The sequence below is a fragment of the Rissa tridactyla genome, chromosome 1 (assembly GCF_028500815.1).
Source record: "Rissa tridactyla isolate bRisTri1 chromosome 1, bRisTri1.patW.cur.20221130, whole genome shotgun sequence".
NCBI classification, from domain to species: domain Eukaryota; kingdom Metazoa; phylum Chordata; class Aves; order Charadriiformes; family Laridae; genus Rissa; species Rissa tridactyla.
In genome coordinates, this window is record NC_071466.1 from 7,884,770 (window position 1) to 7,912,088 (window position 27,319).

Sequence of the window (27,319 nt, forward strand, 5' to 3'; positions counted from 1 at the left end):
TCTCAATCTGCCCTCTTTCAGTTACCCCTTGTTCTATGGCAACAGGCCCTGATAAAAAGTCTGTCCCCATCTTTCCTGTAGACCCCCCTTTAGGTACTGAAAGGCCACTATAAGGTCTCCGCGGAGCCTTCTCTTCTCCAGGCTGAACCCCCCCAACTCTCTCAGCCTGTCCTCGCAGCAGAGGGGCTCCAGGCCTTCCAGTATCTCTGGGGCCTCCTCTGGCCCCACCAACAGGTCCGTGTCTTTCTTATCAGTAGCATTCAAGGCAAGTCTACTAATTTTTGGTACAGCAGATGGCACACGGGATTGATATACTTCAGAAGCAGAGATTCGCATGGCTTCAGCATTTCATCAAGTTATTTGCAAGATAGTGTCCATCTCTAACCAGCCAGTATCTCCACTATTTTCTTCTTCCCCTACCCCAAAAGAAGAGGTGGGTGTCTGTCTCCAGTTAACCATGTGCTGATAGCTGTTCAGACCCACTATCTAGTTTGGCTTCACCTCTTCTCCTCTGAGACTGGTCCAGGAAGAGAAGATGCAAGGCCTGACAGGACAAAGCAAGGGATTCTTGGGCATCGTAGATGCAAAAATTAAAAAATGAAGTCTAAAAATAAAAAATAAAACAAAATAATAATCTTCCCCCCCAGAATGGATGCCTTCGAAAAACTTTGAGATTAGGCTGATCACGAAAGACCAGCTTTTCCTCAAGGAAGAAAGTAGCCCTTCCAAGAGGAGACTACATCAACTTGAGGGAAGAAATCTCATGGTGCTATGAAGCCTGTTAAGACTTTGCAGTCCCATGTCTCTGGCTGCTCTGATAGTTAATTCTCTCCACAGTACTACAACAGCTGGTTTTGTGGACCCTGTGACAAGGATCCTGGCAGAAATTACACAATAATAAAAGGGACCTGAGCAGGACAAAGGAAAGTAAATCAGAGACCAAAGTTGAGCCCATACATCATCAAGAGAGCGCTTCCCACGATGGAGAGGAAGGGGAAGGAAGAGTCAGCCGCACGGGGAACAATCGCTCCAAGGAAAGGGAAGCAGCATTGTTTGAGAGATTTAACAATAAAGCATATAAACCAATCCTCCAACCCCGCCCCCCAAAAAATTAAAGGGGGGGGAGGAGAAAATCCCACCATCTTTTGTAAGGCTCGGGGCTACCTTGACATCACACACCCGCTCTGAGCCAGAAGGGAAGAGAAGCTGCTTTGTTTGAATTTTTCCCGAGCTGCATTACCAGCCCTTTTCCCCAGGAAGGAAACCTTCCACGCTCCACTTCCCCTCAAATTCACTAAGGTTGAACCTGGCTCCTTCTTCCACCTCCCCCAGCAAAACAGGCCAAGGGACCATGCTCTCAGCGCTTTTCGATCACTCCTAAAAGCTCTGACGGTGCAAGAAAATAGGAGTATAATGCAGCATCTCACCCCTGAGTCACAAATTCAAATCCAAGCCAAGGTAGCAAGACACCTGCAAGCTTTTCAGGAGCTTTCATAGGAAAGCCTGTAGACCAGAAGCATCCCTTGCCTTTCCCTCTCCCATGGAGAAGATTCCCCTCTTTCCAACAGGGAAGACCCCAGGGACATTCCCCCCGGCAGGAGAAATGGGGCCGTGCACATCCTATTCAGCATCGGTAAAACTCATTGCTCCAGCTCAGTTAACTCCACGCCTCCCTGCTCTAACACGATCGCAGCTGAATTTTATTCCACTTAAGCCTTTCCCAAAATACCTGTGGTCCTTTGAGATACCTTTTTTTTTTTTACCCCTCTCATCAAAAGCTTTGCAGAAATTAAATCCTATTAGCACATAGCAATCACGCAATAACTGTAATGTTTGGGTGTTTCTTTTTTTTTTTTTTCTTTTTACTGATGCTGTCTCAAAGACCTTACCACACCTTCTCCTTCAAATATGAGAAGAAACATGTCCAAAGCCTCAAACCACCCTTCTGTGCACAGCGTTTAGTGCTAATCCCACACCAAAGCTACCCAGCCCTTCACTGCTAACAGCAGTAACGACCCACTGTCGGATCTCAGCTCTCTGTCCTGTCCCACCCCAGCATACAGGGGTGCAGCTTCACTACGTCGGACCATTCTTGGTCCCTCAAAGTACAGGTTGGGACACTCTTTAACTGATTGTTAAAGAAATCACCTCCCCATGACAGTTGGCAGAGGCAACGCGCTTGCACGCTCGGACTCTAATTGGTCTCAAATGCTGCAGGAGCCTCTTCTCCACCTGCTTTTTTTGGTGCTAGAAACATCACATCTCTGCACCTCTTCTCAAACGAAACTGCACATCTGCTTATCATTCACATGCCCCATTATCTTTAAGCTTTTTCCTACAAATAATCTGTGTGCTTCAATGCTACGGCAGCAATATGAGGTCAGACATCAGTCCTTCCTTAATGATACCTTCTCACAAGTTCCTATAGACAGTCTGGAAATGAGCTTTCCACTAAGCAGAGGAGAGGGCACCAGCTGAGCGGTCTTATCCAGGCTGTTTTGGCAGCATCGAGGAGAGGGATGTATCTGAAGCACAGTATCAAGACGACCCTTGAGATGTCATCCTACAGTAGCTCTGCACAGGGGATTAATTAGCCATTCACGCACGAGGCTTGTCCAAGTGGCTCTCAAAACCTGGAGTGCTGAGGCCCCACAGCCATGCCCCAACACATCACTACCAATGGAGAGATGTCCTGTTATTAGACCTAAGCCACCTTACCTCTAAGTGATGATAAAAATCCTTCCTCTTGTTTTTTCTAGTTCTCCAAGATTTCGTCTCAAAACTGAAAGCACGAAAGGCTGGTAGAAAACAACTATATTAACTTTTGGTCTTCCTGTTCCTTCTATCAGCCACATTACCACCTTCTTCTCTTAGGTCCTAGGTAATCCCCCATTTCACTCCATACCTTGCCAGAGCAAATAAGGTATGGCATCCAGCCAGGGCATGGGACCAAGAGGACTGTTTTTGTGTGCCCTTGGCTTATTTCACTTTTATTTTCTCTTAAACCAGGGATATCCATCCAGCTGCCTCTGGTGTCTCTCAAACCTCGAGACAAGAGGAGGAAGGAGCTCGGGCAGCCCTGTGTTTGATCGCCTGCACATAAAGGCAACTACAAAAACCACTTGCCTTTAAAAACAAAAGATCTTCTCAGCTCACATTAGGCTTGACATTAAGTTGGTCTTTAAGTCACGGGGTTCATAGCCGTGAGACCTCCTTCCTCCACCTCCCTCTTACCAACAGGCAGTTTTATTTATAACCTATTCCTGCACCACACACACAACTCAAACACAGGAGCGACAGACCTGCCTGGGAAGCTGTTCTGCAAATCCACCTCTCCAAGTCAGGGAAGAGTTTTGTGACACGGGTGAGTTCTAGAAGAATTTAAGAATCGTGTCACCAGCTTCCCATACACACGCACGCACACACACTCCCCGGGTCTCAGGTTAGAGAGGCTGATAACCAAAGTTTGAAAAGCAAAGTGAAGTTTCGGAAATTCTCTCCACTCCTTTGACCTGCAGCCTTCCACTGGCATCTCCCACAGAGACAGAGACTGGTTTCTAGGGAACGCTTTCAACCCAAATGTTAAGGGAAGAAGCATTTGATTCCACTCTGACATCTGCTTTCCAAGGGCATTTTCTCCTCTGAAAGCTCAAAGAATAAAAAAAAAAAGCCTTTATTAAGAATAACAGGAAGTCTTGCAATAACTTTGGGAGGTGAAAGTTTTTAAAAGGCAGGTATTTTCTGTCCATTATCTGAAACATCTTTTAGGCTTCATTAAGCACATTACAAATTTACTTTTGTCAATGGAAGCCCAGATGCCCTTTGATCTAAACATGAGGATCACATTTCCTTCCTCTAAAGCAAAAGGCAAACACTAGCAAGGCCTACTGGGGTTAAGCTTCAATTGTTGCTTAGGAGAGGCCCACACTTGCTGGCGCAAGAGACCTGGCTTTAATGAGTTACTTGCAACATATTAAGGGACATTTAAGAGACAGCTACACGTGGTAGCAATGTTCAAGTCATGCCTTTATTTCACCCCCCCTCCACCACTTTTGACCTGGCCGATGAGCCGTCCATAGATGTCAGGGAGCTGAGCAGCACCCAGCACCACAAGTACAGGTAGGGACAGGCAGCAGCATCCACACACAGGACTGAGAGAAAGTTATATTGCGATACGGCTGCTTGCACAGATGTCCTCCCCAAGACTCTCCAGCCCACAGCTTCAACAGGCTCTTCAGATATTTGGTCCCCGTTCAAGGGAGAGTGGGGACCGCTAAGGAAAGGGGTGCAAAGCGGAGACACAGTCAGCTCAGGGAGCAGATCCAGCCAAGGCTGAACTTAATCCCATCCCCAGATGAGTAAAATCAGTTGATAAATAAAATAAAGGCTTTGGCAACAGGCTCGAGGGAGGCAAGTTTTGAAGCTGCAGTTTTTCTGGAGTCAAAGTCACCCCAAAGGCTGCAGAGCAGGGTAAGTGTTCAGCTCAGTGCCTTCATGAGCATCTTTGCTAGCCAAGAGGATGGCTGCAGCATGATGCCTCCTTCCCTAAGGTAGCACCACAGTTTTGTTTTCCATTTTAGGGGACAAGAGGTCATTGCATAGGTGTTAATTTAGCCAGCCATACAAATTTAGCTGGAGACCTCAGCAAGCCACTAACACAAAGTTGGTGAGCAGCTCAACCCCACATGCTGGTGGAAAAGTGCTAGGACCTTAACCAGCCTTCCCACAGAGGCTTGTGGAACAGATGCAGCAGCTCTTCAATAGTTTAACAAACAGCTGACAGATCCCAGAAGCTATAGGAAACTCATCCTACTGGGAGACACACAATGCTCACAGTGTCCTGCATCTCATCCCAAAGAGGAGCCAGCAGTGTGCCCAGGTGGCCAAGAAGGCCAACAGCCTTCTGGCTTGTATCAGGAATAGCGTGGCCAGCAGGAGCAGGGAAGTGATCGTGCCTCTGTACTCGGCACTGGTGAGGTCTCACCTCGAGTGCTGTGTTCAGTTCTGGGCCCCTCTGTACAAGAGGAACATTGAGGTGCTGGAGCGTGTCCAGAGGAGAGCTACCAGGCTGGTGAGGGGTCCGGAGACCAAGTCATATGAGGAGAGGCTGAGGGAGCTGGGCATGTTTAGCTTGGAGGAGAGGAGGCTGAGGGGAGACCTCATTGCCCTCCACAACTCCCTGAAAGGAGGCTGGAGAGAGGTGGGTGTTGGCCTCTTCTCCCAGGTGAATAATGACAGGACCAGACCAGAAATGGTCTGAAGCTGCGGCAGGGGAGGTTTAGATTAGATATTAGGAAGAATTACTTTACTGCAAGAGTGGTCAGGCACTGGAACAGCCTGCCCAGGGAGGTGGTTGAGTCACCATCCCTGGAGGTATTTAAGAAACATCTAGATTTGTCACTTCAGGGCATGCTCTAGTGGCAGAAATTGTAGGGTTTTGGGGGTTTTTTTGTTTGTTTTTGTGTGTGTATGGTTAGACTTGATCTCAAAGGTCCTTTCCAACCATGAAGATTCTATGAAAGACTAATGTAGAAGGTCCCTTTGAACTGCTCTTTGATCTATAGCACCAGGCAGCTTTTTTGGCCATGATACAATCAAGTGGATGGATTGACACTATCTAACCATGACCCAAAGCATTGTATACCTTCATCCAGGCACAAAGCTGAGGCCTCCGAAGACCACTGGAGTCCAGGTGACTACTGGAAGCCCTGGATACAATGGTGCTCTGCAAAGCCCAGCTTTGACCCTTCCGCAAAATCAACTCCTGTGCATCAAGCACAGAGAAGAAGGGGAGAGATGGGAAATTACAGGGGAAGTGGTACACAGTGGCTGAGTAGAGCCAGCAGTGACTGGCCGAGCACCCCAGCACCTCCTGTCCAAAATGCACAATGGTGAACAGAACAGCCAAACTCTGCAGAAAAACCAAAAAAGCAAGAAAGCCACATGAAATCTGTTCCACTTCCATACTCATTCCCAAATATACAACTGGCTAAGCATTGTGCATGAACAGTGAGCAAGTGACAGGGGAAGAGGGGTCCTTTTAAAGCTCTTATCCCTTAGATCCTCATTCGTGCACTAGCTGTGACATCCCTTCTCCAAGAGAAGCCTTCAGCTATGGGATCTGTCACCACATCGCAGCTCAATAATATGCTTTATAATGCCCTGCTTAGCACTTAGAGGCCTATACAAAACATGACAAGTGCAGTTTCCTTCTGGTGGCCAAGCTTCTCGAGTGTGGAAATCATCAGCGTACGTGCCAGCCACAGCTCTCTTCCGAGCTCAATTCCTGCTTGTCAGCATCCAGGCTGTGGCAGCGTTGTACCTTTCCACTTCCTCTGCAGTAAAAATTGAGTTATTCTAGGCTCATAATTGACACCGAGTCAAACTCCATCTGTTTCCACCAAGATAAAGATTCCTCTGAGGTCGCTCTGCTAAGTACCTGCGACTCTGCTGCCCCGCCACCCGGCACAGCTCTCCCGTGCCCGGGGGGAGAGGTGTGTGATGCCAAAATTAGTGCTTGGATTTGCTCAGAGTTTATTCTGGGCTGGGTGCAAGGCAATATCTTTATGCTATTTAAGTGCCCAGACCAATGCAGCAAGTCCAACGCCACGCGTAGCATCAGTAAGTGGGAGTCCTACAGTAAAGGGGAATATGCAACCATCCCAGGAAAGAATTGGGAGGAGACAGATCTTCCCAAAGCTATTTTGTGCTACACTGAAGTTTCATAAGTTATATCAGAGCAGACAGGTATCCCACCTATACATAATTCCGTTCATTGCTTGTTTTAATTTTAACTGCTATTAAAAAAATTAAAACCTTGCCAGAGGTGCTACCATACACAGCCAATATCCAGGGTGGGAAAGCAAAAGCCACAGCAGCTTTGATCTTTGCACCCAAGAAGAAAGGAGATTAAAAAGACTCAAGCGCTATCTGTAGTCTTCAAAGCAGAGAGGCAGCATGAAAATATTAGTGAGCTGGAGGAATAAAAAAAGGCAAACAGCAAGGAAGCAGGTATGCAGGCAGGAAATAAGTAGTGTGATTTTCTTCAATGGTACAATTATGCTATTGGGCAACAAATCCATTTGTGCTGTATAAATAGAGGCAGTGAAGCCAAGTTACCCCATTGCCAAAGCGAGCACCAGGAGGCCAATGAATTACTGCAGAGTCATTGCACTTAGTGACAAGCTTGGATGCTATTTGATACTCTCACCGTTACAGCCAGCGGGCAGGAACGGGGCCAGCCAGACCGCCACGCTCACCAGCATCTTCCTCAGCCCCGCTCCACCAGGCAAACGCTGCACGGGACGTTTTGTTGCACGCTCAGCTCTTTCAAGGCAGAATAACAGCTCAAATTTCTAACCATCCCATGAATCGGCTTTGGTCTGCGAGCTGTACAGCTTCATACCCTCGGGTACAGTCCTAGGTGGACAAACATCTCTACCAGGTTTTGTTCCTGCTTATATAGCAAGATATTCCTTCCCCAGTGCAGCGCATGCACGACGGGCACCAGAGGGACAACGTGGACAGGAGGTCTGTCCCTTGACTGGTAGAATAAGGCATGAAGCAGCATCGTGTAACTGCTGTGCAACTGCACCCATGCAGGTAGTGGTTCACACAGAAAAGGGTTTTATGAGAAATCCAGCCCTTTCTCAGCATCTACAGAGACTTCAAGGGTGCAAGTCTGCCAACAGCAAAACCAACACCAGGCTCATGCTTTGAAAAGCATGAGCATTTTGTGAGGGAAGACAATGGTCTTCGCAGGTCATCACAGACCAGAGTCCTCCCTCCAGCAGAGCACTAATTCCCTTCTCCAAGGGCTGCAGGATTGGGGGAAAACGAGGATGAACAAGGTCTGAACACAGCCCTTGCCCAGGCAGTCTGCACATGTCTGGATGCCACCGGGAGCTTCAGTGCCACCAGGTGATGGGCATCCCATGCCATATCAGAAGCTGTTTCAGATCCACAGCCCACACACCTGAGCTGTGACATGTATCCACCCAGTTTCAGCCTCCAGGTTGGTCCCAATTTGGCCCAGAAGTCCTTGCTGATGGACAGAGGCATCACCTTTGGATCTAGCAACAAATCTTTCCCCAAGAGCAGCTTGTCTCACTCTCCCCTCCACGTGTAAGGCGTATTTTTTTAGGAGAACTGGAAATTACTTTTCAGTTATTCATCAGCATCCTATGTTCCTATGAATATACACCTAAGTAAAGGTACTAAAAACACCTGCTGAGTAAGGGCTAGGAGAAGCATCAAAGCATCCTGCCTTACAGTACAAGGGATGATGAATCTCAATTAAGGCCAGGATCCTGATGTACCAGCAACGCAAGTTCCTATATTGCCAGAAAACCACAAGTTTGAGTAACATACAAAGTTCCCCATATCTCATAGCAGACAAATCCCACTACTGTCTCCGGCTTGCCAGAAAATAAACTCACATCACAAGAAAGCCCTTTGGAAGATGACAACTCAGAGAAGATTTAGTTTCTTCTCTCCTTGTTCCTGTGATGGACCAAATACTTTAGGGACGAGGAATATTTCCTTGGTAATGCCTCACCTCGATCTCACCCCACCCATCAGCTTCACATTGTATTTCATAACGATGGGTATTGTGCTGCTTCCACTATGCAGTGGGGAGACTCACCAGGTTCACATCCCCTGCTCAGCAGAAATTGGACTTGCCAGCTTTAGTCAGAGCACAAAGCCGCCTCAAACTCTCTCCTGATTAAATGAGTTTTTCACTGTATTCTGTGTTTTATCCCATAACAGCTCATGAGCCGTCCTAAAAAGACCCATGTTTCATCTGAAAACCACCCTTTCACCAACAATGTTTGGAGAAATTAAGTCAATTAAGTCATGCCATTTGAAGCAACCCCCGTGTTGTTCCCACCTTGAGTGGGGAGGTTATTTCATGTGACTAAGCACCATGAAAGTGATGCTTTACACTTTAACATCAACCTTAAGATCAGCCTGAGAACACCAGTGGAAAGCTGAAGCTCCAGAACTAAGCAGACCTCCCATGCTCATCAGCTCCAGCAACATCCCCCACTTATTCCCACCCCCACACAGGAAAGCGCCGTTTCCATATTGAACGCAAAGAGCCAACACATTCCCTACTGCCCTCCTCCCAAATTATTCAGAGCAACCCACGGAGTCTCTTTAAACCAGGCTGGTGGGGGTGCAGCAGAGACAGGTTCAGCTGCCAGACACTTCTGCGCCATGTGCAAATACCTTTCGGGGGGGGGGGGGGGGGGGGGGGGGGGGAAGCAGCTAAAGATAGTTCCCAGTCCTGTAATCAGACCCACAAGACGGGGATTTTACTCCCACCCCAGATGATCCACAGTTACTGGGACAGATGCCTCCTCTACACACCTAAATTATTACAAGCTGCTTTCTCAGGGAGTTGCCTGGGTTTGAAGACCTTCATCGTGTTCTCAGTCCAGCCCCAGGGTACCAAAAAGTACTCGGCCATCAGGATGAAAAGCAGCAATGCTCAGGTAATGGTTTCTAGCTGCAAAACACACCACGGTGAGCATCCCGCAAGGTGATAAAACAGTCCCTGTGTCACTGCCGCAGCAGCGGGAAGGTTTCCCCATCACCACCTTCACATCCCGCTGGCTCCAAAGATGCTCCGTGACCTCAGCCCATTGGCACGCTCAGGATAAAGCGAGCAGAGCCTTTCGCCAAGTATCAGCCCCTACAGAGCTCCCAGCTATTTATGGCAGGTTGTGTCCAAAGCTGAAAGTATTTATAGTATCTAGTTACCATCCATCACTGGGCCAAAAAGAAAAAAAGAAAAAAATATCACAAATTAAGTGTTCATCATTTCGCTATCGCACTGGAGAAAAACCTGTTAGAAAGGAAAAGGGAAGGAGGAAAGTTTATTGCAGATTCCCTTTTCTTATCCCATTCCACATACTCCATTTCTAGTGGCCATGGTCCTCCAGTGGACCAGTATCACCGCTCATGTGAAACAGTGACATTACGCTGAGGTTATTACTGTAACAGAGCAAGAACTACGTACTAAAATGTTGGAACCAAAGTCATCAACACAACATTTTCCAGACCCTCTCTCCCATCTCAGCCTGCACCACCCCCCAAAAATTCCCCCCCCTCAGGCACGTCTCACCATCTTCATGCAGGTGTTGCACACCCTAACCAGGCCATCACCAAGGACAAACATCCATCAGGTCATATCCCTCCCCACAGAGGCCACCCAGCTCCTTCTGCAGAGTTCCTCAATTATTGCCTTCAAGTTCTCCATGGCAGCTCTTGGAGAACATTGTTGCCCACTGCAAGAGGAAAGCATGCCTGCTTCATGCAGGTGTTGCCCACCCTAACCAGGCCATCAACAAAGACAAATCTCTAACAAGTCACCTCCCTCCCCACAGAGGCCACCCAGCTCCTTCTGCAGGGTTCCTCAACCATTGCCTTCAAGTTCTCCATGGCAGCTCTTGGAGAATGTTGTTGCCCACTGCAGGAGGAAAGCCTAACTGCAGAGGGCACACACAAAGCATTTGGGGACAGGGGTCGCAGGACAAGGATTTGAATCCCAGCTTCATCACAAACTCAGGGGTACAAGATACTCAGGTAGATTCAGTTTGAGCATCTCACCCCCTGACAGAGAGAAAACGGGGTGCTGCGTGGTTGAGGGTGGCACCTGTCTGCATCCAAAAAGGCACCCACCATGCATTTGAAGTGCTGCCAACAGTGAGCTGCAGCTCTGCTGGATGGGCTGTCACCCTCCCTCCAGTCAACCTGCTAAAAATACTCTGAAAACATCATTGGAGCTGTATTCCCACTCGTTAGAGCAGGCACCTGAAAAGTGGAGTTGACTAGCTCAGACTAACAGTGTCACAGTGGGAAAAGGCTGAGCAGCCCACCCAAGGGGAGCTGCTTTCCAGGAAAAACCCTTTTCCCTTGATGCTCGACAGCTTGTTTGCATCACTTCCCCGGATGAACGTATAAGAGCGGTGCACAAATACTCCTGTGATAACACCGATCCCGCAAATGGTTTATACAGGCTACTAACACCAATCTCCAACTGAGGATCAACGGTCTTGACCTTCCAAAAGGCAAACCTCAGAGAAAGAGGTGGCTCACGCCAGGTCCTCCTGGTGCCTCTCCCATCCCAGGTATGTCCAAGACCTGGTTGCATGGGGATAGCAGAAACATGACCCCTCACATGAAACAATTTTTGACACCATCAGACATGTCTGCAGAGCAGTTGTGTCAGAAGCACAATTGGCCAAAGACCATCACCCAAGGAAGTTGCATTCATGGGACTATTCCTCAAGGAAGGAAAAAACTACATACCTACCTCCCTTCCTACAGTATCCAAGTCTTCACATCCTCATCCTGCCCTACCAAGGTAGTGCCAGGTCCTTTATTTTGCAGTCACAGAACAAGGAAAGACACTTATCTCCGTGACCAAAACCACTGAGGATGTGTGCACAAAGCAGATGGATGAGCCCAAATCATCACCCAATACCTCAGATATCCTTCACACAGAATCACCACCAGAGCATCAACCCACAGCTTCATGGCTGCCTCACAGTATCTGAGGAGAAATAGCCAATAGTTCAATTGATTCTTAAATTAAAAGGCAGGATTAAAAAAAAAAATGTCCTTCAGCATTCCCAGCGTGAAACAGGAGGTAGATGGCACAAGCAAGAACTAAACCCTCTTCTCTAGAGACAATAAATTTCAGATACCTTCATCTTGCTGGAGAGGAAGGACCCAGAGTTCACCAGTTCCTGCAAGCAAGCATCTCTTGCATGGCCAAGGGAGGAGAAAGATTTGCTCTTGGGACTTCAGGCTGCACACAACATCGCTGAGGTGAACCAATGTGGGACAGGCTCTCAGGCAGAAGCGAGACCTCAGACCCACCAGACAGTATCCCTGAAGCTGTAGTAGATGCTCCCAGCCACAGACAGACCAACCAACATTTCTGCTTTCTCCTTCACTGCTAACTGACGACGCACCATGCATCTGCTCAAGCTCATGGAAGAGGCACAGCAGCCCCTAAGAGTCCAGGGACCACCAGTTGCCCCCTGCTGCCATTTTCTCTGTGGGGTCAATGCAAGCAGAGGTGACCACATCGCAGTCAGAGAGCATCCAGCAGGGACGCAGCTGGGCACAGGACACCAGCCACCTACACCCAAGGGGTGAAGTTCTGCCTCCTACGATCCCATGATGCTCAAAGCAAACGCCCTAGAACCAAACATGACTGGAGCTGCACAGGAGAAAGGGATAAGGAGGGGACAAGGGAAAATCAAGGCCAAGCCATTTTTATGGGGTGGTTCCTTCAGGCAAGTCCTGCTCATCCTTCCAGTCAAACACTCTTGCTCTGCAAAGTAACTTCCAGGAGAAAAGAAAATAAAAACTACACACAAAACATAATTTCTTAAATATAAGCCCTTTCTACCTAAGCTGAAGTGTGACAGGGCACAACTGAAGCACTCCAAGAGCAAAACACATCAGCTTGAATAGACCTCAATCACCTGAGATGGGCATGGGGGAGGGCATAAGGATGGCACATGAGGGAGAGGGTTAAAGCATCCTGCAAACTTCGGGGAAAGAAAACTGTGGCCGCTTCTGAGCTCCCCGGTTCCAGAAGGACAGGGAACTGCTGGAGAGGGGACAGGAAAGGGCTACCAAGATGATGAGGGGGCAGGAACACCTCTCTGATGAAGAAAGGCTGACGGACTTGGGTCTCTTCAGTCTGGAAAAAAGACAACTGAGGCAGATCTCATCAACCCTTATGAATACTGAAAGGGTGGGTGTCAGGAGGATGGGGCCAGGTTCTTTTCTGTGGTGCCCAGCGACAGGACAAGAGGTAACAGGCACAAACTTGACCATAGGAAGTTCCATCTCAACATAAGGAGGAACTTCTTTCCTGTGAGGGTGGCAGAGCCCTGGCACAGGCTGCCCAGAGAGGTGGTGGAGTCTCCTTCTCTGGAGACATTCAAAACCCACCTGGACGTGTTCCTGTGCAACCTGCTGTAGGTGACCCTGCTCTGTCCCAGGGGGGTTGGACTGGGCAATCTCCAGAGGTCCCTTCCAACCCTGCCATTCTGTGATTCTGTGAGAGCTCCAGGATGGCAGTGACATACAAATCTTCACTAAGCCTACGCCACCATGACACCAAGATCTTTCAGCGTTCTACAGTTCTTCTATGAAAGCAAGACAAGTGGCACCCCCTACTTTGTCCATCATTCACAACATGGAAAAAAAAGAGTTAGAATTTCAAACTCCGTAGCTGGTTTCAACTCTATCACAAGAAAGTTACTTAAATACAGGCCTCATGTTTCATGGCAAGGAGACGATTAGGATTTATTACTACTGGGACACAAGGTCTTCCCCTCAGGCAGGTAGCTGTTGCCTTCTTAAATTCCCAAATCTCTCAACATGGCAGTGAGCCCTGGGGGGAATCCAGACACCCCAGCAGTCCCTATATATCCCCTCACCAAACAGGCGCAGCACAATTTATTTCAAAGCTCAGCCACTTGCAGCGATATTTATTTTTTTAATAGCAGCTACATTGCCTCAGCCCAATGCTTTTTGCTCGACAGCTCTGCCATTTAGCAAGCATTAAACCTGATGGTGCATGAGACATAACAGGGTTTTTACTCACACCCCTGTCCAAGAGCTGGCTCAGTAGAGCTGACAGCCACAAGTGTTTTAGGCAATATTTATCTTATACCTTTTCTTCCAAAACAAAAAAAAAAAGCCAGCCTTTCGGAATCAAACATATGGGATCCGTCATCAAAAATGGCCAGTTTGGGGGCAGAACATCTCATCAGCTTCAGGCAATGCTGAAACACAGCAATAAGTTTTATGGCTGCTAGGCAAAAACTAGCCAGCAGAAACCAATAGTGGCTGAGCTGAGACATGTACAAGGAGAATCACAGAATGGTTTGGGTTGGAAGGGACCTTAAAGATCATCCAGTTCCAGCCCCCTGCCCTGGGCAGGGACACCTCCCACCAGACCAGGTTGCTCCAAGCCCCGTCCAACCTGGCCTTGAACCCCTCCAGGGATGGGGCAGGACAGCTTCTCTGGGCAACCTGGGCCAGGGGCTCACCACCCTCACAGCCAAGAATTTCTGCCCGAGATCTCAGCTCAGTCTCCCCTCTTGCAGTGGAAAACCCTTCCCCCTCGTCCTACGGCTTCCCTCCCTGCTCCAGAGTCCCTCCCCAGCTTTCCTGGAGCCCCTTGAGGGACTGGAAGGGGCTCCAAGGTCTCCGCGGAGCCTTCTCTTCTCCAGGCTGAACTCACTCAGCCTGTCCTCCCAGCAGAGGGGCTCCAGCCCTCCCAGCATCTCTGGGGCCTCCTCTGGCCCCGCTCCAACAGGTCCATGCCCTTTTTGTGCTGAGGACTCCAAAGCTGGACACAGTACTGCAGGTGGGATCTCCCCAGAGTGGAGTAGAGGGGGAGAATCAGGATGCGAAATCCGGCTTCTTGACCAAGAACCAGGGCACTCCCATGAAAGAGTAACACTCGAACAAGAGCTTTCCACCAAGTGCTCCTCCTGGGACTCCAGAACCCTTTTTAAGTATTTATCTTAAGGAGACTAATAAAGGGTTGAGGAAAAAAAATCATGTGAGCAAGTAAATTGGGCTGAGGTCCCGATTTGATTCCAGAGTCTGAAGTACCCCTCACAGAGGGAAGATGGTACACACATAAGAGGATTTAAGATGTGCTTGCTGCCTCCTCCTACCGCCATGCGCTTATTTTCTCTTCCTCTTCAACCTAACTCCAGGCTCTACCACATTTGTAGTTCGCTTCCAACTTGAAGCGGAAAACTTCTTCTAAAACATATGAAATGGGTCATGGATCCAGTTCGCAGCAATCCAGGTAAAAAGAAGATTTGAAAAAAACTGCAACCACCTTCCCTCAATGCAAAAGGCTGGTTTGCGTTTTCTGACTGCGGTATTTAAACAAGAGAAATTTCACAGGAGACACTGCCTTAAGCAAAGGTGTTTGAGTCATAATAAGCACCAACAGATGCTCTTTCTCCCCAGCTTTACAACATTTTGAGTCAATTCAGATATAAAGATCAGTGTATCAATTCTGGTAGAATTCAGATGGCTTTGCTTCGTGCGGTACTGGAATTGTATAGCCCCAGGAACTCATAGTTCCACTTATCTTAACTCTGGCTTTTTTGGATTAAGTTATATCACAGAGCCAAGTTAGAAACACTGGATGCTGTGTGAAGTCCCATTAGCTGATTACATGGCTGAACAGCAGCAAGCGTTTGCTGAAAAAGTGAACCCGACTGCCCAATTTGGGAACCAGACGGTCAGGCTGACCTTGCACACAGCGGCGTGTAATGGCAACAAGCGTTTGCTCCCACTTTTGTCAAAAGCCATCTCTTCCAACAGCTCCTACTATCTGCAGCACAGCCAGGCCTGACGTTCCTCGGACCAACCCTGGCTGGGCCAGCTCAACCCCGGAGTGGTGATTTGCGGAAGGCAGGCGTATTTCTGCCAGACTATAGCAAGCATCACTCTTGCCAACTCCCAGCTTCCTCCCTCTTCTATCTCCTGCCATGACACCAGTTGGTTCAAACCAGCCTTCTTCATGCCCTTCTGGAGAGCCCCACACAGCACAACAGTACAACAGAAAAGGAAATCAAGCTATTCTAAAACTGAGATAAAAATAAAGTCTTCAAGAGCAGGACAGCCTAACACACACGGCAAGAACCAGGACTGATTTGTGTTGTGTGCACAACAAAAGCAAGAGGACAGCAACACAGAAGGATCTTCCTGCCACAGCCAGCAGCAGGTGAACCTCAGGTATGACTCTCCTTTCCCATGACTTTCTGTACATTTAGAATCATAGAATGGTTCAAGTTAGAAGGGACCTAAAAGATCATCCAGTTCCACCCCCCTGCCCTGGGCAGGGACACCTCCCACCAGACCAGGTTGCTCCAAGCCCCGTCCAACCTGGCCTTGAACCCCTCCAGGGATGGGGCAGCCACAGCTTCTCTGGGCAACCTGGGCCAGGGGCTCACCACCCTCACAGCCAAGAATTTCTGCCTCAGATCTCAGCTCAGTCTCCCCTCTTGCAGTGGAAAACCCTTCCCCCTCATCCCATGGCTCCCCTCCCTCATCCAGAGTCCCTCCCCAGCTTTCCTGGAGCCCCTTGAGGGACTGGAAGGGGCTCCAAGGTCTCCCTGGAGCCTTCTCTTCTCCAGGCTGAACCCCCAAAACTCTCAGCCTGTCCTCCCAGCAGAGGGGCTCCAGCCCTCCCAGCATCTCCGGGGCCTCCTCTGGCCCCACTCCAGCAGCTCCGTGTCTCTCCTGTGCTGAGGCCCCAGAGCTGGAGGCAGCACTGCAGGGGGATCTCCCCAGAGCAGAGGGGCAGAATTCCCCCCCCTCGCCCTGCTGCCCACGCTTCTTTTGATTAATTTGATTTGAAAAACAGGGAAGCAAACAAGCAAAGTACCTTCCCACCCTGCCTCCACTTCCTAGGAGGAGCAGTCAAAGAAACAGGCTCCCTATTCCGGTCCTTGACTGTCTGGCTTCAACCTCCAGGCTCCATCCCTGTTGGGAAAGGAGCTTTTGCAGAGGCTGGAAAGGAACGTTTTCATTTCCTCATGCCAAAAGGGAAAAGAAAATTTCTAAGCAGCGATCACACCGCTCTCCTGTAAAACAGGTATCACCATGTCTCCCTCCTGGGGAGTTTTGCACATGAAAATAAACTGTATTGACATTTTTAGAGAGAAGGTCTGGGCACCTAGCCACTGGAGAAGGCTCAAAGTTGCAGATCCCAAGAGGATGGAGATGTCTGCACAAGCATGAAGTCAGCTGCCTAAATTTGAGGAGGACAAAGAGATCCCCACACTCAAATGCCAGCAGCCTCCTCTTGGCACATTCAAGGAACACATGGGAGATCCTGGGAATTATGCTCTTCCAAACCAAGGTGGGAGCCAGGTGATTCCTGGCCAGGGTCCACGCCACTGTACCCTTTACCAGCTTCAACCCATGTTTTCACCATCCTTGCAGAGGTCAGTGCCCTTGAAGAGCATCAAACCAAGTTGAGAGAACAACCCTCCCTGCACAAAAGCACCAGGAGCTCTTTCTCCAAGCAAAGAGCAGCCTGGTGAGACGCAAGAAGGTGGATCCCTCAATTTAATTCAGTCCCCATTGAGACCAGCTACCACCTTCATTAAGCACCAGCCAGCTCATTACACACACAACCGTACAACACAGTAAGCAGCCATCTCCATTTAAGACACATGCTTGACCAGTTTACAAGCCTCATTCCCCAAATTGTTCGCTTTATATACAAAAAAAAAAAGCACTTAGAGGGACTTACAGAGAAGCAGCACTTCCAGCACGATTCCTCGTTGGATGTTTCCCTGCTGCTAAAGGACCCAAGACACCCCCACGTCTCAAGCCTTGCTGATCGTTAAAGTTTTAATAGCACTGATAAGCTCTCAGCTGGAACAGCTCTTGCACACAGCGAGTTTTATCAGCCACAGAGCACACTTGTTACAGAGCCTTTCTTATCACTATTACAAATATCAGCAGAGATAGAGAGAAGCACGTAACGCTTGGGAAGGGAAGGTGCAGAAATACCAGTGGACACGGTGTCTTTTGACTCCGTTTGCCCAAGCTCGTGACCTCGGGGGCTCCCTGCTCCTCACCCCACATACCCCCAGAAGCGCCGCAGCCCCCAGCAAGGACAGCCCGACATCCAGCCCACAAATTGCTCAAGGAGAGGAGCAGAGCAGACTCCAGACCTCATGCCAGTGGTCCAGCTATTTCCCTCCTGGGAACGCACAGCTGAACTACAAATTTCAGCGAAACAGCAGGAAAAGCCAGTATTTTCCCTGAGCTGGGGGTGGGGAAGAAGCCAAGAGAGCATAAGTGATGGTCTCATGGGTCCAATACAGCACTCAGTACAACCAGATTATTACCCCAGAAGCTTGGATTTAAGGACTTGCAATAGAAGGGTTTTAACATTATAAGCCGACACTTTTAGAAATATAGAAGATCCCCCCTTGTTTAAGCTTATTCTGCTCTTCGAAGTGGATCTATAGCTCTTCATCAAGGATATCTCTAAGAAAGTCTGGACGTCAGGTTACAGCTTCACAGCAAACTCACAGGCTTCGTTCCTGCTAACTAATCACATTCCCCACCGTAAACAGCGGCGTTTAGCACATCAAGACAATAAAAACCACGAGGGCTTTTTCAGCCCAGCAGGAACCTTTGCCTTCAGGTCACGGGCTCAAATCCAGCCTTGCTATTAACCAGCCGACCTCCCTCACCCCCAACCAGAAGGGCCCATCCACCTGCAAAGGCATTTATCACCCCGCCCCAGGTGACACCAGGGCAGGTCACCAGCATCATTAAGGCTTCCCAGGATGTCAGTATTGAGCCAAGCATGGTCTGAGATCAACCTGCACCAAAAGCTTTCCCAGCCCGGCAGATGGACTGCAGCCGGCAAGCTGTTTGCAACACCTCCGCGGAGGTGACCCCTAAACAAAGAGCATTATTTCCAATCCGCAGCAGCTTTTGGCAGAGCTGGAGTTGCATTACAGACCCACTGCAGGTTTTGAAGGTTGGAAACCCAAAACTGGATGAATCGACCTTGTATTCAAGAACAACAGCTTGCACCCCATGCCTTTTCTTTTGGGGGAAACAAATAGGGGATGTTCAGATTTGATCTGGGTGGGCATATTGCCCCAAGAGCTCTGACAGCTCCTAGCCAGAGGCCATGTATTTTAATCTCCCCTGGCAAGACAGAAAACACAGTAAAAGGCTCCCACTTCCCCCAGTTGCTGGTGGGGTGCTCTGGCCTGTGCTGGGATCCCCTGTCCGCTTCATTAGTCCACATGGGGTCAGTTACTGGTATCCATTGAGCCATGGCAGGTGGTCACAGGAACTCCTGCCATGTTTTTCATGCCTTAAAAAGAGAATATTTAACAGCTGCTTTGTGGTCATCTTCACTGCCCAAAGAAATATATTGATCTGTGCCACCCCCCAAGCAAGTATCAAGCATGAAGTGTTCAAGGCCAGGTTGGACAGGGCTTTGAGCAGCCTGGTCTGGTGGGACGTGTCCCTGCCCATGGCAGGGGGTTGGAACTAGATGAATTTTAAGGTCCCTTCCAACTCTAACCTTTCTATGACTATGTCCCCCAGTGCCACAGGTGCCAGCAGGCATGACAGCTTTGCAGGACGCTGGGGTATAGCAAAGACACCATTGCACCCAGGTTTCCCATGCTGGTTACCTCCATCCTGATGGCACTGCCCACCTTCTCCCCAGCACTCTCACCCTCCAACGAGGAGAACAATTTTCCAGGCTACACTGAGTTAATGGAGCTGCGTTACCAGATAGATCCATCTCTCTTCAGACAGTGCTCAGAGCTTCCAGCTTGCTCCAGTAAAAGACTTCTTTGCCTTAAATACAGCAGAAGAAAAAGGTTGGTAGATGCTAAATCCTAGTCACCAAATGCAAGCAGCTCTGGGTGGACTATTAATTTCTTTAAAGACTCCCAAGTTGGGACCATTGGGCCTGTCGACAACAGCTGGGAAGCTGAACAGGTTCCTGCCTCCAGCACAGCTCCTGGGCAGGAGATGCCCACCCTCCTCAGAAGGGTTTGTCAGGAATAGTGGGCACCAAAGGCACAGAGACCCTCTTGCATCCAGAGACTCCCTTCCAGCTCCAGAGCTCTAACAAACCACAGAGCAGGTTCTGAGCTCCTCGTTGCCCATGTTATTCCTCCCACCCCCATGCAAGCTCAGGACCAAAGCCAAAACCACAGCACGTTGCAGGGCTGATATTTGCCCGGGTACAAAGGCAAAGAAGGACACTTCCTCAGGCGCTGGCCTTCAGCCGCACCACTCCTGCCTGTGTTTTCAGGGACAGCAGCTCCATTGCTATAATCCCACAAGCACCTTTATTTTCCTTTGCAGAGCAAAGCTGTATAAGGAGAACCCGCACTGTTTGTGTTTCAGGAACACGCGTCTACGCAGCGGCGTGACCTTGTGAGGCACAAAGGCTCTCCTGACAGCGTAAGAGACACCAGAGCACATTTACTCCCATCACATTAACATTTTAACACATACAGCTGTCTCAGCGACAAGTACGCTGCATTCCTTTAATGTATAGCTCTCCAAGAGCAAAAGCCTGGAGATCCAAACAAAAAAAAAAAAAAGAAATCCTTACACCAAGGAGACAGATTAGGAAACACTTGTGATAAGGGAAAGTATCTCCAGCCAAGCTGTCAACCTTGCACTTTAAATTAGGCTTTTAATGAGGACTGCAAGCACACTGCATTTCAGTGATTAACTCGGAGCTAAAGATGAGTTTAGCTGCTTCGTTTTTAACACAGGTTCTGCCTCCGGGTCCCAGGCAGGAGCAGAGACAGAGGAGAAGACAAGCACAACCGCGAGAAGCTTGGAGCCTGGCGGACACCAGCAAGTTTTGAAGCCAACGCCAAAGCCCGAGCAGGGGGATAACTCGCTCCTAAAATAAGAGCCACCCACCGCTATGTATTTACAGAGCATCAAATGCAATATAGCAAGCGTTTTGGGAGCTCATGAGACCCAGCCTGTCAGCATAGGGAAAAATGAGGCACTAACATATTTTTGGCAGGCGTTTTGGTATATGTGCAAGAGCTGGAAAACAGGGCTTACAAGTTCAGTGTACTAAGTGCAGAGCAATCCTTTATGATAAACATAATTCACACATGAACAGGAACAGATCTAAAAATAGACGTTTTGAGAAGCTGTAGGTCTCGCCTTCCCTCCTGACTTGAGGAATTCCAGGTCTCCTAACAAGCCCCAAACCATCCACAGATTACAAGAACTCTTCAGCCATTATTACGGTGCAGATCTCTAAGCTCCAACAGCCAGCTCCTGGCCACGGATGGAGAAATCACAGCCCAAAAAGCAGGTGGATTTCTGCCTGGACACGCAGACCAGGACACAGGTGCTGCTCGTTTGCTGGATTTCAAACTGCAATAGGTTTGACTGACAGTTTAAAGTCTCATCGAGACGACGCATGAATAATTAGTAAGTAGACTGGCACCAAAATTCCCGCAATACCTGCAAACATAATCACTGCTGTATCAGGCGACTGCCTACAAAACATCACCTACTTGACAGCCTCAAGAAACATCCTTTCTGGGGCTTCTGCATACAAGAAAGTCATTGAGTAAGAAAGAGACACACCGGTTTTGAACATACACTTCTTACCTTCTCCAAAAAGCCTTTTTCATCTCCAAGAAAGGTCAAAGGGTTGGATGACTCCTCCCTACATCAACAGCTGAGGCACGCAGGAAATACTTTAATCCCAAGGAAAGCATTAATTACCTCTTGGCAAAAAAAAAAACCAAACCCAAAAAACAAACACAACAAACACACAACAAAATCCACCCGTATATCATGGAGTGACCTCACCACCATGGTAAATCCCTGTAAACAAGCCTAAACCCTCTCTCTATCCATCTCAGAGACAGGGTTTGGACAACCAGTAGCACCTCCAGTTAGCATGACTTGGAAAGCCCCCAGCCACACCTTGCCCCCTGGCAGCATGATGGAAGAGCACTGGGCAGGGCACTTGAGGCACAACCCTGAATATATCCCAGTTTTGCCACCATCCTCAAGGTTTTGCTCAGAAAAGAGCTCTGCAGTCAGCACCATGCCTTTGAGATGGGGTCACACACAAGGGACACCTTGGAAGGGCCAAGCCTTGCCCTTTAACACCAGGTTTCCGCCCTCCTGTCAAGGTCCTAGGCAATTTAGGAAGACAGCAAGCCTAGACACAAGCCTCAAATCCTCTCCAAGATCTTAAGTGACCTGCTCCAGGATTAGACATACTTCCCAAGAACCTGATGGAGCACTCGGTGCATCACCCGCCACCCCACGACCTTCGGGCACCAAGTCCCAGCCATTGGCCACAGGGCTGTCACCATCTCCAAGTCTGAAAATGTAATACATTTTATTTATTTTGCTGCAGTTCTGCAGACCATTGACTTGATTTTAGACTCGGGCCATTTGATTTATGATTAGGCGACTGTCAACTCAAGAGACTCATCAATACGCGATAAGTGACCCAAGAGATACTCTATTAGAGCGGCTCAGAAGAACTCTTGGCCACTGAAGGGTACAGGCAGTCCATTACATCTTTTTAAACGCTACACCCAAAATACCTATTAAGGGAAACGCTGGTTTCACCTTGTGCTATTTAAGTCAGACACAAGATGCTTTCCCTGAGCAACCTGTGCAAACGCGAACCTGAAACGCGGCGCAGCTAAAAGCGGCGGGCGACCAGAATATTTCTGCATCTAACCACAGGCTGGGGGAGGGAGAAGTTTCATTTCAGCTCACCAAGGCCAGGGGTGGGGGGAAAAGGGAAGCAAAACACAGGGACCAGACATTCATAAAGAAATCGTACAAGTTACAGCAACCTTTTAAGAGACACGGCAGGAGTTTAAAAAAAAAATAATTAAAAATTAAAGGCAAGCTTGCTTTAAGGGGAAAAGCTCAAGTTAAAACGCTGCTTTAGCACAGCGCTACATGGTAAATCTGAAAGTGAAACACATCTTTTTGAGCATTCCCAGACAAGAAGAGCATAACCTTACAGTCCGTCACCTCCAAGCCCTCCAGGATCCAGCAGCCTGAACCCCAAGCACCGGGCAAAGCCTCCCAGAAAGCCCGGCTCCTGAGCAGCCGGTGACACAGAGGACACGGCGGTTAGGGAGCAGGAGAATTCAATTTTGTCATGACTAAGGAATTACATTAAAACGAGTACAAGCTATTTCCAAGGAAGAGATTAGCCGCCAGCAGGACTCTGCACAGATGTAGGAGCCCGGTGATGGAGCTGGTACCCAAATTTGTGCATCACCCCAAGTGAGGTTCTATTTGCCCCCATCCCATTCCCACCCTTCATCCATTGGGGGGGAGGGGGGAAATACCAGCCCATTTCAGCAATACCTGGAGCTACCAAAAAAAAAAAAATCAGTGCAAAAAAAAAAAATAATATTCACAAAAGAAATGTTTTTCATAAAGCTGATCCTGCCCAAAGCCCAGGCAGGGAAAAGAGACAGAGCTCAATCACAACGTGTAATGGATTCAGTATGTGAAAACACGCGATGCATCGAGATAGGCATGAGCATGGAAAAATTCCCTATTGCCACCCAAGAAGGTCCTTGTTTGAATACCCTTCAGGGGAACATGCTGTACCTTGAAACCACTCCTTGGCAGAAATCATCTACAAATATTTAATTACGTATAAAAATAAGGCTTTTTTTTTTCAGGTTATTGAGCAAGTCTATTTAACCAAAAATTCAGGCAGTATCTGCGGGTGTTTTTGGAGGAAGTGGGGAGAAGACAGCAGTTAGCTAAAGAGGAAAAAGCAGCAAAGCCAAACACCAGCACGCAGCTTTGTTCCCCCTCAACCCCCCCCCAACCCCCCCTGGCCCCTGAAAGTCAAGACATGCATTAAAGTAGCTGTACCTAATCACTGTTTATAGAGGAGCTGGCAGGAAAAAGCAACCGCTATAAACAGTCTCTTAAATCCCTTTTCCCAGCATTGCACTTAGAATATTCCTACAAAGGTCTGTTGGACACCGGCAGCGCACCCAGGGGCAGGGAAAGCGGAGCTGGAAGGGGGAATATTTTGCCTGGGGAAGAAGAAGTGCCTGGGTCCCACACGGATACAGGATATCACACCCCTACAAGACCCTCCTGGACCCCTGGGTTGGCAGAGGTTACCATCTCCACGCAGATTTTAGCATGGAAGCAGCTCTTTGGTGTGACACTGCCCTCTCCTGAGCAGAAGGAGCTGCTCAGCTTCACGCTCAGCTCCAGGCAGTGATTTTTGGGGAGCAAACAGCCCGCTATGAGGGGAAGAAGCCAAGAGACACCACTCACCCCGCAACAGCAAAGCCCAAAGCAGCTACAGCCTCCTCACACCAGCAGCGCTTGTTATTCTTCTGCACAAGGATAAACTCCCACAGCCACCTCTTCCCCCACCACTTGGTCTCCTTGAAGAATAATTAGCAGCTGCTGCAGCCTAACGAAGACTCTTTATGGCCACAGCCAAGTGGCTGCCAGGTGGATCCCATCATTTCATCTCGACATCAGCAAGAAGGTGCCAAAGCACCTCAATAAAGGGCTTGTGGACAGAAGTATGGCCCCTTTAGATGCATCTTCTCAAGGAAAAGGAGCTTCAGACCAGCATCTCAATGTTCCTCCACCCCATGCTTGTAGGAAAACTGCGTTCAGGAGGAGTCCTAAGTGCCCATCCACGTCCAACCCCAACACTCTCAGTGTTAGGGATAACCAACCTTCCGTAGCTGTATAGCACCAATGCCACGAGTATTTCAAAGGCGCAACCATACCTTTTTATCTTCACCCTCAGGAAGATTTACAAAGCAAGTTAAAGGACAATATTCCCCGCAGGTGTGTCTGTTAGAAAGGGACCCAGATCTAACTTCCACCACCTGTGAGCATCAAAGTGCCTCTAAAGCAAACAACAGGGTGAATGAGCCATCTGCTACCAGCACATTGACCTCAACCTACGACGCCAGTTGCAACCATGAGTTACTGTAACCCACACATTAAAAATAAAAAAAAAAAGCGCAAAACCCTAAATATACTTATTTTGGCACTGAGCAGCGTGAAACGCCACGGCAATTTTAATGCAGTCACTTGAGATCAAATATACATGGCACTTTATGTATAAAAGTGCAACAAATAGTCCCTTGGCCCTTCCAGCTGGTTCAGTATCTCGTTATAATCTTCCTGGTTCATAAAAGCAATTTGTTGCCTTGCAAAAACTAAACCTTTTATCATTAATTCCAAGCCAGCGGTTTCTGAATCTACAACCCGACACCAAATAAATTGATGGAACCAGAACTCATTTTCTTTGCGCCGCTCGTTGTCGACGCACAAGACAAACATCAGTCATGCTTCGCCTCCAAGTACAGAATTCATCGCCGGGAAGACCGTAACGTGCAGAACATGCTTATTTAATAGAAAAAGTACAGCTTGACAGAGACACCCACTCTAAAATTAACTCCTCAAAGCAGAGCTTGTGTTTGCCACTGAAGAAGCGCCTCCTAAATCACAGAGAAATATTCTGCAGCTAAATATTGCTGGGATATCGGTGTGAAGACGCTTCAAGCCTGGACGGAGGAATATACGTTAAAATAGCAGGCTGCAAGGATTCAGGATGCATCGCTGCCCGGGTGGATAAAGGCTGTATAATGCATTAATGGACCGCTTTCCGTAGCCATCTGATGCCTGGCGAACGTAGACATGCCAGACAAAATGCAAGGCAGGAAATCCATTTATACTTCAGCTTTTCCCCAGCCCCACCTGCCAAGTGCAAGCCAGGAATTTCTCAGGAGGAAAGAAGGGAAAAAGGCATTTATCCTGCATCGCTGGGTGATCCAACCCCCCCCCAAAAAAAAGCTCTTTACGAAAAAGCACCGGTCTAACTTCTGCTTGCTAAGAAGCAACATTCCAAGTTTCCTGCCAGTTGGGAGCACCCCAGGAGGAGAATACAGCATCCGAACAGCGTAGTCAGGTTTAACATTCTCCATGCACAGCATAACTTTCTAACGGAGAGAAACCTGTACAGGCTCACTGTTAGCACTCCTTTTCCTTCACATGGGGACAAAGAGAACCATAATTCAATATTTTTTTTTAATTTCACATGCAGCATGGTCATGACTGTTCCAATCGTCTATCCTTAATCCCTTTCCAGCCCCAAAATAACCCCTAAGCCAACACGATTACAAGTAATAATAGCGGCCGTACAGACCCACCCCTGAAAACCCAAAGCATGGCGAGTTTGACAAAGCCAGGTTTTTTTCTGGCTGAAGAATCCCCATTTCCATCTCGCCGGGGGTGAAATTTCACAGCTTCAACACCAGGAATTGCTACAACAGACCTTTTCCAGAGGAAGGCTCACATTTCCACTCCAACTCCTCAACGCCCAGTTTTCTAGGCGGTGAATATACAGGACTTGGGAGAGAGCTTCAATAAAACAGCAAGGAGATTATGTTTTTCCCCGCTTTTTCCTGAATTACTCCTTTTTCCGAGCCATTTCTTCGCCAGGCATCAAGACAAAATAATACCCTCTACATCCACCCTCTCTTCTCACTCCTGGAAAGAAATCTGGGGTCTTTAACACGGGGCTTTGCTCCAGAGGGATGTCCCCAAGAGCCACCCAGAACATCCCTGTCGCATCCTTAGAGGGTGCGAGGAGAGTTCGGGTGTTCGATGGGCACAGGGTGCTCCCCTGGCCGGGCAAGAGGCAATAAATCCCTCTTGGGATTTTGCTGCCTCGGGATTTTACAGCACCGGACAACCCTGGGGCCGCGGGACACTGCGGATGCCATTATTTTGAGAGCGGCGTATAAAATGAAGCGTTACCTGTAAAACAAGTAGAGCCTAAAGGAGAAAAGGGGGTGGCCAGATCCACACCCTGGAAACCGGGGGGCCGGGGGGGGGGGTGTCATGGAGAACCGAGGGGGGTACCCTGGGTGGGTGCCCACCCGTGTCCCCCACCGCGTGGTAGCACCCCATGACATCCCAACTTTGCTTGGGATGCTCCCAGCCAGGTGAGCCACCCACAGAGGGGAGGAGAGACACCGTTTTCGGGGGGGGGGCGCGGAGGACAAGGATACTCCGTTGGGGAGAGGAAACACCTTTTGGGGAAAAAAAAAAAAAACACCTTTTGGGGAAAAGAAACACCTTTTTGGGGGTCAAATCCGGCGTATCTGTCACACACCCAACACCCACCCCCCCGGATCAGCACCACACACGCACCCCCGGGGCACCCTGCACCCCCCTCGCCGGACGGGGCGGGGGGGGCGGGATGCAAAGGGCCCCCCCCTTCCTCCCAGTCCAACCAGTGCAACCCTTTACCTGCCGCCGCTGGGAGATCCTCCAAGCCCCGGGGGAGGGGGACTCCTGCCCCGCCGAGCGATGCTCCCCCCGGCAGCGAGGCCGGCGGGGGTCGGGGGTGGGGGGGGTGGGGGGGGGGAACCGTCCCCTGGCAGAGGGTGGGATGGGGACAGCGAAGGAGCGGGAGGGAGGTGACACGGCGGCGTCCCCGTCCCCGCAGCCCGGCGCGGCTGGGCTCGGCTCCGCCGCTCCGCTCCCGGGAGCGGGGCGGGAGCTGGGGCGGGCGGCTCCGCCCCGGACAGCGGCGGCAGCAGGAGGAGGAAGAAGAAGAGGAGGAGGAGAAGGAGGAGGAGGAGGAGGCATGCTGCACTCAAAGGCAGGCAGCATCTCTTTTTTGGGGTGTCCCTAATGGATACCTGGCAGGGGATACCCGTCCCTGAAGGAT

The 27,319-nt window shown here is 49.2% G+C and overlaps 1 protein-coding gene across 2 annotated transcripts in view; it reads right to left on the bottom strand.

Annotated features, from left to right (window-relative positions):
• Positions 1 to 26,998, bottom strand: part of GDPD5 (glycerophosphodiester phosphodiesterase domain containing 5) — a 193,796-nt gene extending 166,798 nt beyond the window's left edge. The window contains exon 1 of one of the 2 annotated variants that reach the window (XM_054188891.1): positions 26,896 to 26,998. The gene's annotated coding sequence lies outside the window, so the exon portion shown is untranslated. Of the gene's footprint in view, positions 1 to 17,323; positions 19,040 to 26,895 lie in introns of those variants that run through there. The other variant, XM_054188892.1, reaches the window with a different exon arrangement.
• Positions 26,999 to 27,319: the final 321 nt, after the last annotated feature.